Here is an 18,267-nt window from a genome sequence, read left to right as displayed (position 1 = left end):
CGTTCTCCTCTGGACAAAACGACAAGATGAAAAAACTCACCTCAAAAAAAACAAGAGGCAGTACTGACTGCCAGGGACCTAATCAATAAGGACATTAGTAAGATGTCGGAACTAGAGTTCAGAATGACAATTATATAGATACTAGCTGGCTTGAAAACATGGAAGATATTAGAGAAACCCTTTCTGGAGAAATAAAAGAACTAAAATCTAACCAAGTTGAAATCAAAAACGCTATTGAGGTGCAATCAAAAATGGAGGCTCTAACTGCTAGGATAAATGAGGCAGAAGAGAGAATTAGTGATATAGAAACCAAATGACGGAGAATAAAGAAGCTGAGAAAAAGAGAGATAAACAACCACTGGATCACCAAAGCAGAATTCGAGAGAGAGGTGATACTATAAGACAAAACAATATTAGAGTAATTGGCATCCCAGAAGAAGAAGAGAGAGAGGGGGGCAGAAGGTATATTGGAGCAAATTATAGCAGAGAACTTCCCTAATTTGGGGAAGGAAACAGGCATAAAAATCCAGGAGGCACAGAGAACCCACCCTCAAAATCAATAAAAATAGGTCAACACCCTGACATCTAATAGTAAAACTTAGAAGTCTCAGAGACAAAGAGAAAATTCCTGAAAGCAGCTCGAGACAAGAGGTCTGAAACCTACAATGGTAGAAACATTAGATTGGCAACAGACCTATCCACAGAGACTTGGCAGGCCAGAAAGGACTGGCATGATATATTCAGAGCACTAAACTAGAAAAATATGCAGCCAAGAATACTACATCCAGCTAGGCTGTCATTGAAAATAGAAGGAGAGTTAAAAAGCTTCCAGGACAAACAATAACTAAAAGAATTTGCAAACACAAAACCAGCCCTACAAGAAATATTGAAAGGGGTCCTCTAAGCAAAGAGAGAGCCTAAAAGTAACATAGATCAGAAAGGAACACAGACAATATACAGTAACAGTCACCTTACAGGCAATACAATGGCACTAAATTCATATCTTTCAACAGTTACCCTGAATGTAAATAGGCTAAATGCCCCAAACAAAAGACACAGAGTATCAGATTGGATAAAAAAACAAGACCCATTGATATGCTGTCTGCAAGAGACGCATTTTAGACCCAAAGACACCTCCAGATTGAAAGTGAGGGGGTGGAAAACCATTTACCATGCTAATGGACATCAAAAGAAAGCTGGAGTGGCAATCCTTATATCAGACAAATTAGATTTTAACCAAAGACTATAATAAGAGATGAGGAAGGACACTATATCATACTTAAAGGGTCTATCCAACAAGGAGATCTAACAATTTTAAATATCTATGCCCCTAACGTGGGAGCAGCCAATTATATAAGCCAATTAATAACAAAGTCAAAGAAACACATCGACAACAATACAGTAATAGTAGGGGACTTTAACGCCCCCCTCACTGAAATGGACAGATCATCTAAGCAAAAGATCAACAAGGAAATATAGGCTTTAAATGACACACTGGACCAGATGGACTTCACAGATATATTCAGAACATTCCATCCCAAAGCAACAGAATACACATTCTTCTCTAGTGCACATGGAACATTCTCCAGAATAGATAACATCCTAGGTCACAAATCAGGTCTCAACCGGTACCAAAAGATTGGGATCATTCCCTGCCTATTTTCAGACCACAATGCTTTGAAACTAGAACTCAATCACAAGAGGAAAGTCAGAAAGAACTCAAATACATGGAAGCTAAAGAGCATCCTACTAAAGAATGAATGGGTCAACCAGGAAATTAAAGAAGAATTAAAAAAATTCATGGAAACAAATGAAAATGAAAACACAACTGTTCAAAGTCTTTGGGATACAGCAAAGGTGGTCCTAAGAGGAAAGTATAAAGCAATACAAGCCTTTCTCAAGAAACAAGAAAGGTCTCAAATACACAACCTAACCCTACACCTAAAGGAGCTGGAGAAAGAACAGCAAATAAAGCCTAAACCCAGCAGGAGAAGAGAAATAATGAAGATCTGAGCAGAAATCAATGAAATAGAAACCAAAATACAGTAGAACAGATCAATGAAACTAGGAGCTTGTTCTTTGAAAGAATTAATAAGATTGATAAACCCCTGGCCAGACTTATCAAAAAGAAAAGAGAAATGACCCAAATAAATAAAATCATGAATGAAAGAGGAGAGATCACAACCAACACCAAAGAAATAAAACAATTATAAGAACATATTATGATCAACTGTATGCCAGCAAATTAGATAACCTGGAAGAAATGGATGCATTCCTAGAGATGTATAAACTACCAAAACTGAACCAGGAAGAAATAGAAAACCTGAACAGACCCATAACCACTAAGGAAATTGAAGCAGTAATCAAAAATCTCCCAACAAACAAGAGCCCAGGGCCACATGGCTTCCCAGGAGAATTGTACCAAACATTTAAAGAAGAATTAATACCTATTCTTCTGAAACTGTTCCAAAAAATAGAAATGGAAGGAAAACTTCCTAACTCATTTTGTGAGGCCACCATTACCTTGATCCCAAAACCAGACAAAGACCCCATCAAAAAGGAGAATTACAGACCAATATCCTTGATGAACATGGATGCAAAAATTCTCACCAAAATACTAGCCAATAGGCTCCAACAGTACATTAAAAGGATTATTCAACACGACCAAGTGGGATTTATCCCTGGGCTGCAAGGTTGGTTCAACATCCGCAAATCAATGTGATTCAATACATTAATAAAAGAAAGAACAAGAACTATATTATCTTCTCAGTAGATGCAGAAAAAGCATTTGACAAAGTACAGCATCCTTTCTTGATTAAAACTCTTCAGAGTGTAGGGTTAGAAGGTACAAACCTCAATTTCGTAAAAGCCATCTATGAAAAACCCACAGCGATTATCATTCTCAATGGGGAAAAACTGATAGCTTTCCCCCTAAGGTCAGGAACACGGCAGGGATGTCCACTATCACCACTGCTATTCAACATAGTACTAGAAGTCCTAGCCACAGCAATCAGACAGCAACAAGAAATAAAAGGCATCCAAATCGGCAAAGAAGAAGTCAAACTCTCACTCTTTGCAGATGATATGATACTTTATGTAGATAACCCAAAAGACTCCACCTGAAAACTGCTAGAACTCATACAGGAATTCAGTAAAGTGGCAGGATATAAAATCCATGCACAGATATCAGTGGCATTCCTATATACCAACAAGACAGAAGAAAGAGAAATTAAGGATCGATCCCATTTACAATTGCACCCAAAACCATAAGATCCCTAGGAATAAATCTAACCAAAGAGGCAAAGAATCTGTACTCAGAAAACTACAAAATACTCATGAAAGAAATTGAGGAAGACACAAAGAAATGGAAAAACGTTCCATGCTCATGGATTGGAAGAACAAATATTGTGAAGATATCAATGCTACCTAGAGCAATCTACACATTCAATGCAATCCCCATCAAAATACCATCAACTTTATTCAAAGAAATGGAGCAAATAATCTTAAAATTTGTATGGAACCAGAAAAGACCCCAAATAGCCAGAGGAATGTTGAAAAAGAAAAGCAAAGCTGATGGCATCACAATTCCGGACTTCAAGCTCTATTACAAAGCTGTAATCATCAAGACAGTATGGTACTAGCACAAAAACAGGCACATAGATCAATGGAACAGAATAGAGAGCCCAGAAATAGACCCTCAACTCTATGGTCAACTAATCTTCGACAAAGCAGGAAAGAATGTGCAATGGAAAAAAGACAGTCTCTTCAACAAATGGTGTTGGGAAAATTGGACAGCCACATGCAGAAGAATGAAACTGGACCATTTCCTTACACCACACACAAAAATAGCCTCCAAATGGTTGAAAGACCTAAATGTGAGACAGGAGTCCATCAAAATCCTAAAGGAGAACACAGGCAGCAACCTCTTCGACCTCAGCCGCAGCAACTTCTTCCTAGAAACATCACCAAAGGCAAGGGAAGGAAGGGCAAAAACCAACTATTGGGACTTCATCAAGATAAAAAGCTTTTGCACAGCAAAGAAAATAGTCAACAAAACCAAAAGACAACCGACAGAATGGGAGAAGATATTTGCAAATGACATATCAGATAAATGGCTAGTATCCAAAATCTATAAAGAACTTATCAAACTCAACACCCAAAGAACAAAGAATCCAGTCAAGAAATGGGCAGAAGACATGAACAGATATTTTTCCAAAGAAGACATCCAAATGGCCAACAGACACATGAAAAAGTGTTCAACATCGCTCTGCATCAGGGAAATACAAATCAAAACCTCAGTGAGATACCACCTCACAGCAGTCAGAATGGCTAAAATTAACAAGTCAGGAAACGACAGATGTTGGTGAGGATGTGGAGAAAGGGGAACCCTCCTACATTGTTGGTGAGAATGCAAGCTGGTGCAACCACTCTGGAAAACAGTATGGAGGTTCCTCAAAAAGTTGAAAATAGAGCTACTGTACAACCCAGCAATTGCACTCCTGGGTATTTACCCCAAAGATACAAATGTAGTGATCTGAAGGCGTACATGCACCCCAATGTTTATAGCAACAATGTCTACAATAGCCAAACTATGGAAAGAGCCAAGATGTCCATCAACAGATGAATTGATAAAGATGTGGTATATAAAGACAATGGAATATTATGCAGCCATAAGAAAAAACGAAATCTTGCCATTTGCAACAACATGGATGGAACAAGAGGGTATTATGTTAAGTGAAATAAGTCAGTCAGAGAAAGACATGTATCATATGACGTCACTGATATGAGGAATTCTTAATCTCAGGAAACAACTTGAGGGTTGTAGGAGTGGTGAGGGTGGGAGGGATGGGGTGGCTGGGTGATGGACATTGGGGAGGGTATGTGCTATGGTGAGTGCTGTGAATTTTGTAAGACTGATGAATCACAGACCTGTACTTCTGAAACAAATAATACATTATATGTTTAAAGAAAACAAACATAGTAGGAAGGGAAAAATGAAGGGGGGGAATCAGAGGGGAGATGAACCATGAGAGACTATGGACTCTGAGAAACAAACTGAGGGTTCTAGAGGGGAGGCAGGCGAGGGGATTGGTTAGCCTGGTGATGGGTATTAAAGAGGGCACATATTGAATGGAGCATTGGGTGTTATACGCAAACAATGAATCATGGAACACTACATCAAAAACTAATGATGTAATGTATGGTGATTAACATAACATCATAAAATAAAACTTAAAAAAAAGAATTTAAAGAAAAAAATAAAGCATTTGCTTTTTAATTTTATTTTTGTTAGTTTAGATTAGGTATGGCTTTGTCCCTTTCTTATTCCTCACATATTTCTAAATGATCTTTTCTTGCTTATGAGTTTAAAAATCCAAAGCATTGTTCTTTAAATGTCATGACTTAGAAGATTTAATAAATGAAGGAAAAGTTCACAATATTTAAATGGAAAAAAAATGGTTACACTAAGTATGTAAATAAGTAGTTTCAGTATGATTCTAGTTGTTGTGAATATTTGTGGGTACAGATATAGACCTACTGGAAGAGGAAATTAGCAATGGTTATCTATGAAATGGAATTTTAGATATTTATCATGTATTCTTTGTACTTTCTCATATGTCCCTAAGTATCTTTAATTAATGTCTTTAATCTGTAAAAATTTAAAAAGGAATGTTATTATTAATAATTTTAAAACTAATCTGGGGTGCCTGGGTGGCTCAGTCGGTTGAGTGCTAACTCTTGGTTTCAGCTCAGGTTGTAATCTAATGGTTCATGGGACAGAGCCCAGGGTTCTGTGCTCAGTGAGGAGTCTACTTGAGAGTCTCTCCCTCTGCCCCACCCCACTCGCACACACTCTCACTCTTTCTAAAATAAATAAATGTATTTTTAAAACTTATCTCTAAAATTTTATTTTTATAACAGTGACTTATTTCTGACATTTTTAGTGTGTATCATTTAATTTTAGTGTGTATCATGCAATTTATTTCACAGTGACTTAGAGAAATCAACCGTGGAGTGTTTCAGAATATCGATAATTTTTTTTATGTAGGAGGTGGTAAAATGTTAATTGTGGATCAGTGAAAGGTTTAAGTAAGGTGACAAATATTGTTGAGACGGTCTTGTGAGATTTTCTAGTTATGTATCTCATCTATACATGTACAAATATAATTGATTTATATGTAATATTGATTCATATTATATATATATGTTTGATATATACATAGATATTATATGTAAGACAAAATAATGCTTTCTTTGGAGATATAAAAATTCTTAAAGAACAGATGCCACATTTAAAATAAAATGTACGTTTTATTTCTCTGGCCCCAGGAAAGAAACTGTTCTACATTTCCACTGGCATGCGTGTGTGGGCCATCATGATTTCTAGGGTGGTCCATGTATACCAGATAAGCTTCCCATAAGGAAAAAAATACATGGAAAGATACAGGGTTAAGATTTGAGGTAAAATCTCTTAAATAAATGTCAGGACTGGGGCTGACACCCCACCCTATTAGATAATGCCCTTGGATGAGGAGTGAGGAAACTTACCTGAAATGAGAATAGAGATCCGTGCTCACTAACAATTAAAAGAATACAAGGAAGAATATCTTCTAGCACGTGATGTCTGATGACACTATATCTCCTGACCAAGGGATAAGATGAGTTTCTTGACTTAGGAAGACGTAAGATAATAAGAGAGCAGTAGAGTCTCTTAAGTGGAAGAGTGCCTCAGTCACTTCTGTGAGAGCTGTCTCAGCAGTGACATGAGGACTGCAGGGGAAGATTGGCAGTGACAGGAGGAGCAATACCTCTGTGACAATGAAAGAAGAGCTACACACCAACAGCAATGTCAAGCGTGAGCCATGAGGCAGAACTTTTAACAGCTGGTGAAAGCCTAGAGGCGAATGAATGTATGTAGATGAACACCAAGGACTTCAGTTAATTTAACTGCTCTCAGGGCAAGATTCTTTTTTTTTTTTTTTTTTAGCTTCTTACAGAGGCAGAAAAAAAATAAATTTGAGATTTGAAATCTTACTAATTCCAAATGACATAGGTTTATAATAAAAGAGTACTATTATTATTATTATTACCACCAAAATGAATATTTCCTGTACTCAAGACTCAAACCAAGGGTTACTAAGATGATAGGGAGTGGGATATAGAGATGGGAATGTAGTTAAGGGAAACGTTCTCAAGTTCAAACTAAGCTGTTATTGTATTTGGTTATTTCAATACCTTTCTGTTGTAGCATTTCTCAGTAAAAATTTTAACATAGTCTGATTTTCCTCCGCAATATGAAACACAATAGAAGGAAGAAGAGGTCAATTTCCCTTTTTCTCTTGCAAGAAGGAAAAGTTTAGCTTTACATGAGAAAGAATAGGGTACCTTTGCACCAAGTAGAGAGTTAAGAGAGTTTTGTTCTTCCAAAACTATGATCAGAAAAGCAAATAGTTGGGCTGTGCCAAGAGGACTGCCTCATTACTAGCTGAGGCTTCTAAACCATGAGAGAGAGAGAGGAACTCCGATCTTAGGAAGGGAAATGGTAACCTCAGGGTTTGACTCTCGTGGTAGAGACCAGGATTCAGCAAATCATAAACTGATTATTTTTTGATACTGGTACAAAAAGCATCACAGATTTTGAAATGTCATTAAGGGTAGAGAGAGATGGAGATTTCGTAGGTCATGAAGTTTATACAAATTACAAGAGGGAAACGCTTCAGGAAAAAAATAGAAAACTATGAATACAGTACTAAAGTACATATTTATTTATGGGGCGCCTGGGTGCCTCAGTCGTTAGGTGTCTGCCTTCGGCTCAGGTCATGATCCCAGGGTCCTGGGATCGAGCCCCGCATCGGGCTCCCTGCTCCATGGGAAGCCTGCTTCTCCCTCTCCCACTCCCCCTGCTTGTGTTCCTGTTCTTATTATCTCTCTCTCGGTCAAATAAATAAAATCTTAAAAAAAAAAAAAAAGTACATGTTTATTTAAATAAAAAACAAATCCAATAAATTATAAATTTTTAAAAAGCTGACAAATATGATAGTTATTCAAAACAATAAACTAGCCTTTTTTAAACTATCCTGCCATATCTCCAATATATTTTTGGCCTTCATTTTTGTCTATATATCCTATAATGTTCTCCTCATATGAAAACTATATTGTAATTTGATTTTCTATGTATAGAAGAGAAAGAATAATAATCTTCAGGATTATTTATCAAAATTTAATTTTTGCCATCGGTAGTTTTAAAAATTTCTTCATAATGTATTGGTAATATCATACATATTTTTAGGATTATTGTCAAATTTGGGAATATGTATCAAGATGTTATGATATTCCTGTATTTTAAGTTCATTTTAGCAGTGACTAATTCTAAGTAGTCTTTTTATGAATCACAAACAAAACCAAAATTTATAAACCATTTAATCATACACTGTTTGGTATGAATGCACATGTAGTGTTAAGCTCCATTATAATCCATTTCTGTTTTTGTTTTTCCAGTATATCTATTACAGTACTAAAGGCTTCCTTTTGTTTGTTTCCTGTTGAAACAGAATATATTCTTTATGAGCATCTAAGAGAGTATGAAATGTAATCCATTTATTGTTCTTTATTGAACATATTCTCAATATTACCATGTGTTTTATTACTAAAGAAAAAATTGAAGATTTTTTTTACTACCTCTATTGCTTTACAATGTTGTCCTATGTTTTAAATTGGCACAGTTATTGTTTTTAATACAATGTTTATTTTTGTAGAGCTTATTGAGATATAATTTACATACCATAAAATTTCATCAATTGCAAGTATATAATTCAGTGATTTTTATTAATTTATATAGTTGTGTCACCATCACCACAATCCAGTTTTAGAACTTTCTATCACCAGTGAAATTTCTCTCAATCCCATTTGCAGGTAATTCCTATCCATGCCTAACTACCAGTTAAACACCGAACTGCTTTCTGTCTCAATTAATTTGCTTTTTTTCTGGGATTTCGTATAAATTGAATAATACTATGGACAGACTTTTGTATCTGGTTTATTTCTCTCAGCATGATTTTTTTTTAAAGATTTTATTTATTTACTTATTTGACAGAGAGACACAGTGAGCAAACGAACACAAGCAGGGGGAGTGGGAGAGGGAGAAGCAGGCTTCCCACGGAGCAGGGAGCCCGATGTGGGGCTAGATCCCAGCAACCCAGGATCATGACCTGAGCCGAAGGCAGACGCTTAATGACTGAGCCACCCAGGTGCCCCCCAGCATGATGTTTTTGAGCCATGTCCATGTTGCAGCATAGTCAATATTTCCTTCATTTTCATTGGTGACCATTATATGGATATGCCACATTTGTTTATATATTCATAAACAAATATTTAATATTTGAATTTTCTACGTTTTTAAACAATTATTAATAATGCTGTTATGAGCATTCACATACAAGTCTCTTTGTGCACCTATGTTTTCATTTACTTTGGGTAGATTCTAAAAAGTGGAATTATTGGTAAGTCAAGTGAGACCATTTCAGCAGTGGTTGGCAGGCTGCTGATTTTCACAGCCTCCCTGCCTCGTTTGAACTGATACACTAACAGAGCTGGGGGGAGCTGGGGAAGCTGAAACAGCTCCAGGCAAGAACTCCATACACTTCAAGCTATTCTTACCTGAATGAAATTCAGTAGTTTTCATGAATAAACACTTCTCAGCTTCCTCAGTGTCATTGGTCGATTTCCAGAGCACCAACATGGTTGAACCTTCTGTTCAACTTTATAGTTGCTTTTGGGGGAAAGAATTTTTGACCTCCTTACTCTATCATGCCAGAAGTGAATCTCCAAAATCTATTTTTCAATTTTCTCCTAATTTTTCACTGTTTCTATTTTTTTCTAATATTTTTTGATGCTCAAGACAATAAATGGAGTGCAAATTTTATCTTGTTTTTCAAGCACATGTATACGGTGGTCTATAAATTAGGGTGAATTACATATTTATGTTGTTCAAATAGATATTTTAAATTTAAAATCTATGAAAATGACGCATATTTTATAAGATGTTACATCACCATTTAAAAATTGGTTGCATTGTATATTCCATACAGGTTCTTTATAAAACCCAAATCCATTAGTTTTAATCAGCTTTTAAGTTGTCTACTAGTTTTCTTGTGTGCATGTGTGTGTGTGTTAGTTATAACCTTGTCTCAATGTTTTATGCCTTTAAAATGAACCTATTCTACTGGTTTTATTCAAAGAATACATAATTTCTGATTAATTAAGAAAGTTAAGATGCCAATGTCATTCTAACACATACTGGCTATAAACTATGAAATACTAGTATGGAAAGCAACAAATAATGGGTATTTGAGTCAAGGTCAGTAAAGTATCTCTAGGAAAATATCCCAGTGAAGATGACGCATCTATGAGGGTCAGGTTGCCCTAGTGGGAATTTTAAGATGGTTTCCCAGTGTTTTAGTAAAAAAAAAAAAAAAAAAAAAAAAATTCCTAAGGGAGAAATCTCTTGAACAGAAATATGTTCATGAAGGGTGCCTGGGTGGCTCAGTTGGTTAAGCGACTGCCTTCGGCTCAGGTCATGATCCTGGAGTCCTGGGATTGAGTCCCGTATCGGACTCCCTGCTCAGCAGGGACTCTGCTTCTCCCTCTGACCCTCCTCCCTCTCTTGCTCTCTGTCTCTCATTCTCTCTCTCTCAAATAAATAAAATCTTAAAAAAAAAAAAAGAAATATGTTCATGAAAACATTAGGTTTAATGTAATTAGCATGTGAAAATAAAATTTATACTAGGAATTGTGACATAAACTTTAAAAAACCATCAAACAAATAAAAATGCTTTTCCCAGAGAAATAATGTAAAGGACACTGTTCTTATAATCATAGACAAAGGACCATGTCAAGATCAGAGCAGAGCATAGTGGAAAGTATGTGTGTGTAGGGGGGCCGGGAGGGGGAAGAGATGGTGAGGATGAGCCCTTTATCTAACTATTAGATATGATGATGAATTTTAGTCATCATCAGAGATACAAAAATAAAAAGGAGAAGTCTGTATCTAAATAGATATTTTGATTCTAAACAGGAAAAACCTTTTCAAAAATTAAATAAAATAAATTGTGCTGTAAAATAGGAATCCCATAGAAAACAAAAATAAGTATCAAGGGAAATGAAGAGAGAAATTAATATAGTAAAGGGAATGAGAACAGGTTTCACAGTGGAGTTTGGTAAGAATGGATACAGCCATTATGCTGGGCATGAAAGTTGTGTTCCTTCAATATTTGAGCTCAGACTGAGTTAATGGCAGACATGTTTTTTTTACTTCTGTTCTAGATGCACAAACTTCTTATACATGAAATACCCTTTTCTTAAGTTCTAGCCATTTTTTATTCAAATGTCACCTCTGTAAAATTTTAATATGCTAGCCTAAAAGAACTTAATCCACCTTAATCTTCTCTCTCCTAAGTCTTAACTGCCATTATTTTATTGTATATACCCTGTGATCCTGACTAATTCAACCACTTGCTGTTTCTACCTTGTTGTCTTCCTTTTCCATAAGCTATGCCCACTGGATAGAGTTTTCTTCCTCTGCTTGTCTTAAATTCTCCAGCCTTTCAAATCTTTTTAATATTTTCAAGACATGGGGCGCCTGGGTGGCTTATTTGAGCATCTGACTCTTGGTTTTGGCTCAGGTCATGATCTCAAGGTTGTGAGACTGATCCCCTAGTAGGGTTCCATGCTTAGCAGGGAGTCTGCTGGAGATTCTCTCCTCCCTGAGTCCCAATCCCATGCTCACACACATGTGCTCTCTGTCTCTGTCTCTCTAAAAATGAATAAGTAAATCTTTAAAAAAAATACATCTTCAAGACCTATATGTATTGTTAAGTGCTGTTTGGGAAAATCTCATTGGGGTTTAAATAGTGAGGGAATGGGGTTAAGGTTCTTCATTAAAAAAAATATGAGATTTAAATAAGAGAAACACTACATCTGTGTATTTAGTTTTAAAATATAAAATGTCAAACAAAACTTTCTTCTATGCAGTGAATTCTTCAACCATATTTAAGCAAAATTCATCAATACTGTTGAATGTCTACTACATAGTGAACACTGCTTTAAGCATTGTGGCTAGAACAATGAAAAAGAGTGACGTGAGAGTACCACCATGGTGCTTGTACTCTAGTTGGGGAAGATACAGTCAATTAATGAATAAATATACAATAATTTCAACTAGTAAAAAGTGATAAAAAAATTAAAAGGGGTTAATGGGTAATAATAAGAGGGGAATACAGTTAAAAGAAACTAAGATACAAGACAGACCAAGAGAGTAATTTAGACAGGGTGATCAACTCATTCTTGTTAAAGAGATCACATTTGAATTAAGGCATTATTGATGAAAGGAGTTAGCCATGGTAAAACTGGTGTTGGAAGTAAGGGTGGGATATATTCCAGGGAGAAGTTACAGCAGTTAGCAAAGGCTCTGACATGGGAATGAAGCCTATTTGAATTCCAGGAAGAAGATATATACTGCTGGAACACAATATGGGGAAAGAGTAATAGAAAATGAAGTCAAGTCTCTTATAAAATGTGCTCAGTGTAGTCAGAAAGTATGAGTACGTATCACATGACTTAAATAATTCTCAAACACCATCAAAATGAAATTTCATAATTATTTGTTGATGTAGTATCTCCTAATATCTTGAGCCCTTCTATCACTTCAATTCAGTCATGGATTTTACTGGTCTCTACAACATGTTATTCATGAAGTGTTTTAAGTTATGTATCAGATAATGTTCTTGAGGCTGAGGACCATATCACTCATTTTTGTGTTCTTGAAATGCCTAATTTGTTATCTTTATCAGGTATTAGTAATTTTTGGACATGTTAATATCCTGATAAAATTAACCTGAAGTGAACGTTGTTGGATTAATTGGCATGATTTATAACTTTTTAGCAAGTAATTCAGTGAAGAGTTTTCTTGAATTTTTTTGTGATTTTTTTTGTTTACAGTATAGTTGAAGTTTTATAAATCACATTTGTAAAATATTATGGAAGCATACTTTAGATTTACTAGAGTATGGGACTTTAGCTTATCAAACTTCATTATCATACTTACTTTAGACACTAAAACAATTCTAATGATGTTAGCAAATCCAAATGGAAACCTACTGCAAATTGCAACTTCTATAAAGTTAATTAATGGAAACGCAGGGTAGTCAATACCACAGATGCAATATATCAAATCTGAAGTACAAGGAGACTGGGTTATTAAATTCCAAAGACGTGCTTGCATTTCAGGGATGAGGTAAATCAAGATGTGGGAAACTTTACAGAAACTTGTTGCCTCTACTGTTCAATGTCCTCATCCCAGACCCTAAGATATGATGATGTAAAATACTACTGTATCCTTGAAAGAACATTACATTAGTATTTGAAAGGTTCTACTGCAAGGTTAAGTCAAGCTAACAGAGTTATATATGAGAGAATATGTTAAATACATTTAATAAACATGGACAAATTTAAGAGGAGAGTAATAGCATTTTCTTCTAGCCTTATAAATATGATTGACATATACAAAAGTCTCTAAGTGTGGATTTTAACTACTTAGGCTTTACTGTGTAGTATTTTATTTCCTGAAGGTTCATAAAACTTTGCTTTTTGGGTCAATGTGAATAGTAGTGTGAAATAAATCACCTTTAATAATAGAAGTTATTTAACTGATGCTTTCCCTCTTTGTGTTCAATAGAAAACAATTTCTGTACAATGGCACATAGTTTCTCAAAAGAATACAAAAGGAAAACAAGCCCTATCTTTAGTTTTGTTGCTGTCCTCTCTGTCAAAGTGTTGCAGTGTTGGACCAACATCAGTCAACAATGAAAATTAACAGCTTTTTGTAAGATTTGAAAAAAAACATAATAAAGAAATTGTTAATGCCAAGTATATACTTCTATATGTTTCTTTTGCAGTGAATGAAGTAAATAACATTCCTCTCTAAATTATAAAAATCTGCCACGATGTCAAGTGCTCTAAGGAAACATGTCTTATTTATAAATATTTGCTTTTTTTGAAAAGTCCCATGGACTCAAGCTGTTCCTTCCTATTTACCAGTTTATTTATTTTTTGTTGACCTGAGTATATAAGCATAGTTATACACTTATAGGACTAGAGAGACTTTGTGTTCATTGAGTGTCATTTTTTGTGAGGTTTTCTTACCCTTTTGAAAACTCTGATGACAGCTGTGTACCCTCTCCTCAGAATAATGCACTAAAGCCCTTACCCACAAACTTCCTTAAACTGTTTCAAAGAGTTTATGATCTTTGATTTTGTTCATTCCCCTGTCTGATATACAAAGAAAAATAGTTTTCTGCCATGTTCCTAGAGTGCTTAAGAAAAGATATTTCATAACATCACTTAGTAATGCATTCCAAATGGTTCAAAACCTTTCTTAATCAGTACCATATCTCAGAAGAGATCAGATCTCATAAGTCAATGCAGACAAAAAACAATTGTCCTCCTTTTCCCTGTTATTGGGTTAAACTGAACAGGTACAAAGATGGAAATGTAACCAAAAGTAAAAATCCCCAAATCCGGATTTTCTCTGGACCATTTTCATTTGAATAAAGCTTTCCCTCTAAAATATGGACAAACTGATAAATGGAAAATATAAGGTGAAATGCTTTACAAAACAAACATCTGTATTCGAATTTTCCTTTAGTACATTCAGGAAAATCTGGAGGCACTTCCTGAGACTCCAGATCATAAAGAACTGACAGTTGAAAGCAATGACTTTCTCAACAGATTTGAACATCTGCTCCTTGTTGATATTCTCAACATCTCATCTACCCTGAACTCACCCTATTTTCCTTGGTTCTACCTGAAATGTGGATGGAAAGCAGTCCTGATGTACCACGCATTCCACATTTTGTCTTTACAGTTAGAAGCATTTTTCAGCAGCAGGAATTCAACAAATAATTATTTAAGTGCAAGCTTATTAGATTTAACCACCATGAATCAACACTAGTTTCTTTATCCTTTTCCAATCTCTTAACCTTTTAATTGTTGGTTTCCAAAGTCACAAATTATCCTCTAGATTTTCAACATTGTTCTAGAAACGGCAATAGGAAAAGACCCAACTATCCTTACTGTTATAGATAGATATATAAGTAAGAATAAACATGACAGGGTAAAAAAAGAGAAAATGTGTGTGATTACCATATGCTATTGAATTTGTATGTAACATCACTACCTTTATTTAAGACAAAATGAAATATTGTAGGATCTTTATTTATTCACTTATTTCTATCATTTCACCCACATTCTGTATGATTCTATTCAAATCATATTCTTAAACACAAAGTTTAAAATACTTGTGTAATTATAATAAAATTTTAATTCTCAAGCTAAACATCTTTCTGAGAGTGCACTAGAATAATGACACATAGACAGTGTGACAAAGGATGATAATTCACTTAGATATATACAAGAGAAATACATCAAAACTTTAGAAAAATTTTCCTCTCAAAACCCCATTAAAATGATTGGCATGGGGTGCCTGCGTGGCTCAGTCATTAAGCGTCTGCCTTCAGCTCAGGTCATGATCCCAGGGCCCTGGGATAAAACCCCACATCAGGCTCTCTGCTCAGTGGGGAGCCTGCTTTTCCCTCTCCCTGCCGCTCCCCCTGCTTGTACACTCTCTCTCTCTCTCTCTCTGTCAAATAAATAAAATCTTTAAAAATAAAATAAAATAAAATAAAAAGGTAAAATGATGGGCATAGAAATTAAATGAGATTTAAATTCACAAGGAAGATGGTAAAGAACAAACTACAGCCTATGAGAAGTATAGGGTTTTGTTTTGTTTTTTTTTTTTTTTTGAAGACTGAAAAGTTAAAGAATTCCAATTTCTAGAACATCAGAATCTACCAATGAATTATATAGATATTTATATAATCCACCAGTAAATTACATATATATTTTATTTTAAAAATAAAAGGACGTCACAGGTCCTTCCAGTTTGGCTATTGTGGATATTGCTGCTATGAACATTGGGGTGTGTGTGCCCCTTCTTTTCACTACATCTGTATCTTTGGGGTAAATAACCAGTAGTGCAATTTCTGGGTCATAGGGTAGCTTTATATTTAACTTCTTGAGGTACCTCCATACTGTTTTCCAGAGCGACTGTACCAGCTTGCATTCCCACCAACAGTGTAAGAGGATTCTCCTTTCTCCACATCCTCACCAACACTTGTTATTCCCTGTCTTATTAGATTTAGCCATTCTAACTGGTGTAAGGTGGTACCTCATTGTGGTTTTGATTTGTATTTCCCTGATGGCAAGTAATGTGGAGCATTTTTTCATGTGTCTGTTAGCCATTTGTATGTCTTCTTTGGAGAAGTGTGTGTTCATGTCTTCTGCCCATTTCTTGACTGGATTATTTGTTTTTTGGGTGTTGAGTTTGAGAAGTTTTTTATAGATGTTGGGTACTAGCCCTTTATCAGATGTGTAATTTGCAAATATCTTATCCCATTCCATAGGTTCCCTTTTGGTTTTGTTGACTGTTTTCTTTGCCATGCAGAAGCTTTTTATCTTGATGAAGTCCCAATAGTTCATTTTTGCTTTTGTTTCCCTTACTTTTAGAGATGTATCTTGCAAAAAGTTGCTGCAGCCAAGGTCAAAGATGTTACTACCTGTGTCCTCCTCTAGGATTTTGATGGATTCCTGTCTCACATTTAGGTCTTTCATCCATTTTGAGTTTATCTTTTTGTATGGCATAAGAGAATGGTCCAGTTTCATTCTTCTGAATGTGGCCATCCAATTTTCCCAGCACCATTTATTAAAGAGACTGTCTTTTTTTCCATTGGATACTCTTTCCTGCTTTGCCAAAGATTAGTTGACCATAGAGTTGAGGGTCCATTTGTCCTTTAACAGACAAATAGATAAAGAAGATGTGGTTCATATATACAATGGAATATTACTCAGTCATCAGAAAGGATGAATAGCTACCATTTACATCAACATGGATAGAACTGAAGGGTATTTTGCTAAGTGAAATAAGTCAATCAAAGACAATTATCATATGGTTTCACTCATATGTGGAATATAAGTAATAGCACAGAGGACCATAAGCGAGGTGGGGGGGTTGGGAAACTGAATGGGAAGTAATCAGAGACAGAGAAAAACCATGAAAGACTTTTGACTCTGGGAAACAAACTGAAGGTTGTGAAAGCGGGGGGGCGGGGGGGGGAATGGGATAACTAGGTGATGGGCATTAAAGAGGGCACATGATGTGATGAGCACTGGGTTTTATACACAACTAATGAATCATTGAACACTACATCAAAAACTAATCATGTACTCTACATTGGCTAATTTAATTTAAATAAATAAATAAATAAAATAAAAGTAATTAGGGCACCGAGGTTGCTCAGTTGGTTAAGCGTCCAACTCTTGGTTTTGGCTCAAGGTCATGATTTCAGGGTCCTGAGATCCTAGGCCTCCATGCTCAGCAGGAAGTCTGCTTGAGGATTGTCTCCCTCTGCGCCCCTCCCACCACTCGCAGGCACTTGCTCTCTCAAATAACTAAATCTTTTAAAAAATAAAATAAAAAAATACAAATAAAAGTAATTAAATTTAGAACTTTGAAAAAAGCACAGGGAATCCTTTGAAGTCCACAGGGATCTGAAAGGTAGAGCAAGAAGCACAATATCCAAAACTGAGTTGTGCTGGTTAGAGATAAAGGAGGAAAATTAGACATTTGGAAAACATCTACCATCATTAGCTTTACATCTTCCCAATACTTCAAGACTTTTTTGATGATCTCAATAGTGATACTAATATGATTTTTTGAAACTTCATAATGAAATTGGGCAGTGTTTGGAAGACACTCATAATTCAGTAAACCAGTATTTTCTAAATTTGTACATGGACAAAGAATCCATTCAAAGTGAAAGATAAACCAATGAATTTTAATACAACAGAGTAGGAAATGTTCCCTGATACAGTTTCATCTGCCACTAACCATCTGTATACTATACAGACCTACTTAAGGTTTAGTATCAAAGAATATCCACAATGATCAGATAACTATATGTGTGTGTGAATCTGAATTTGTTCCATATACTTCAAGCAAAACAACATTTTCCAACAAACATATACCAAAGCAGATATGACAATATATTAAACAGGATGAAAAAGAAATCTGGTAAAAATTAAAAAAAAAAAAAAAAACAGTGCCACTTTTCTCATTAAATATTTGTGGGTTTAGAAAAGATAATTATGGTTCAT

At 35.4% G+C, this 18,267-nt stretch overlaps 1 pseudogene; it reads right to left on the bottom strand.

Moving 5' to 3' along the window:
• LOC116640082 overlaps positions 1–9,739 on the bottom strand; it is a 68,022-nt pseudogene extending 58,283 nt beyond the window's left edge.
• Between the last annotated feature and the right edge of the window lie 8,528 nt (positions 9,740–18,267).

This window comes from Phoca vitulina, unplaced genomic scaffold (assembly GCF_004348235.1).
Source record: "Phoca vitulina isolate PV1807 unplaced genomic scaffold, GSC_HSeal_1.0 scaffold19, whole genome shotgun sequence".
Taxonomy (NCBI): Eukaryota; Metazoa; Chordata; class Mammalia; order Carnivora; family Phocidae; genus Phoca; species Phoca vitulina.
Note: the sequence above shows the minus strand (reverse complement) of the source record. Positions and strands in the feature narration are given on the sequence as shown.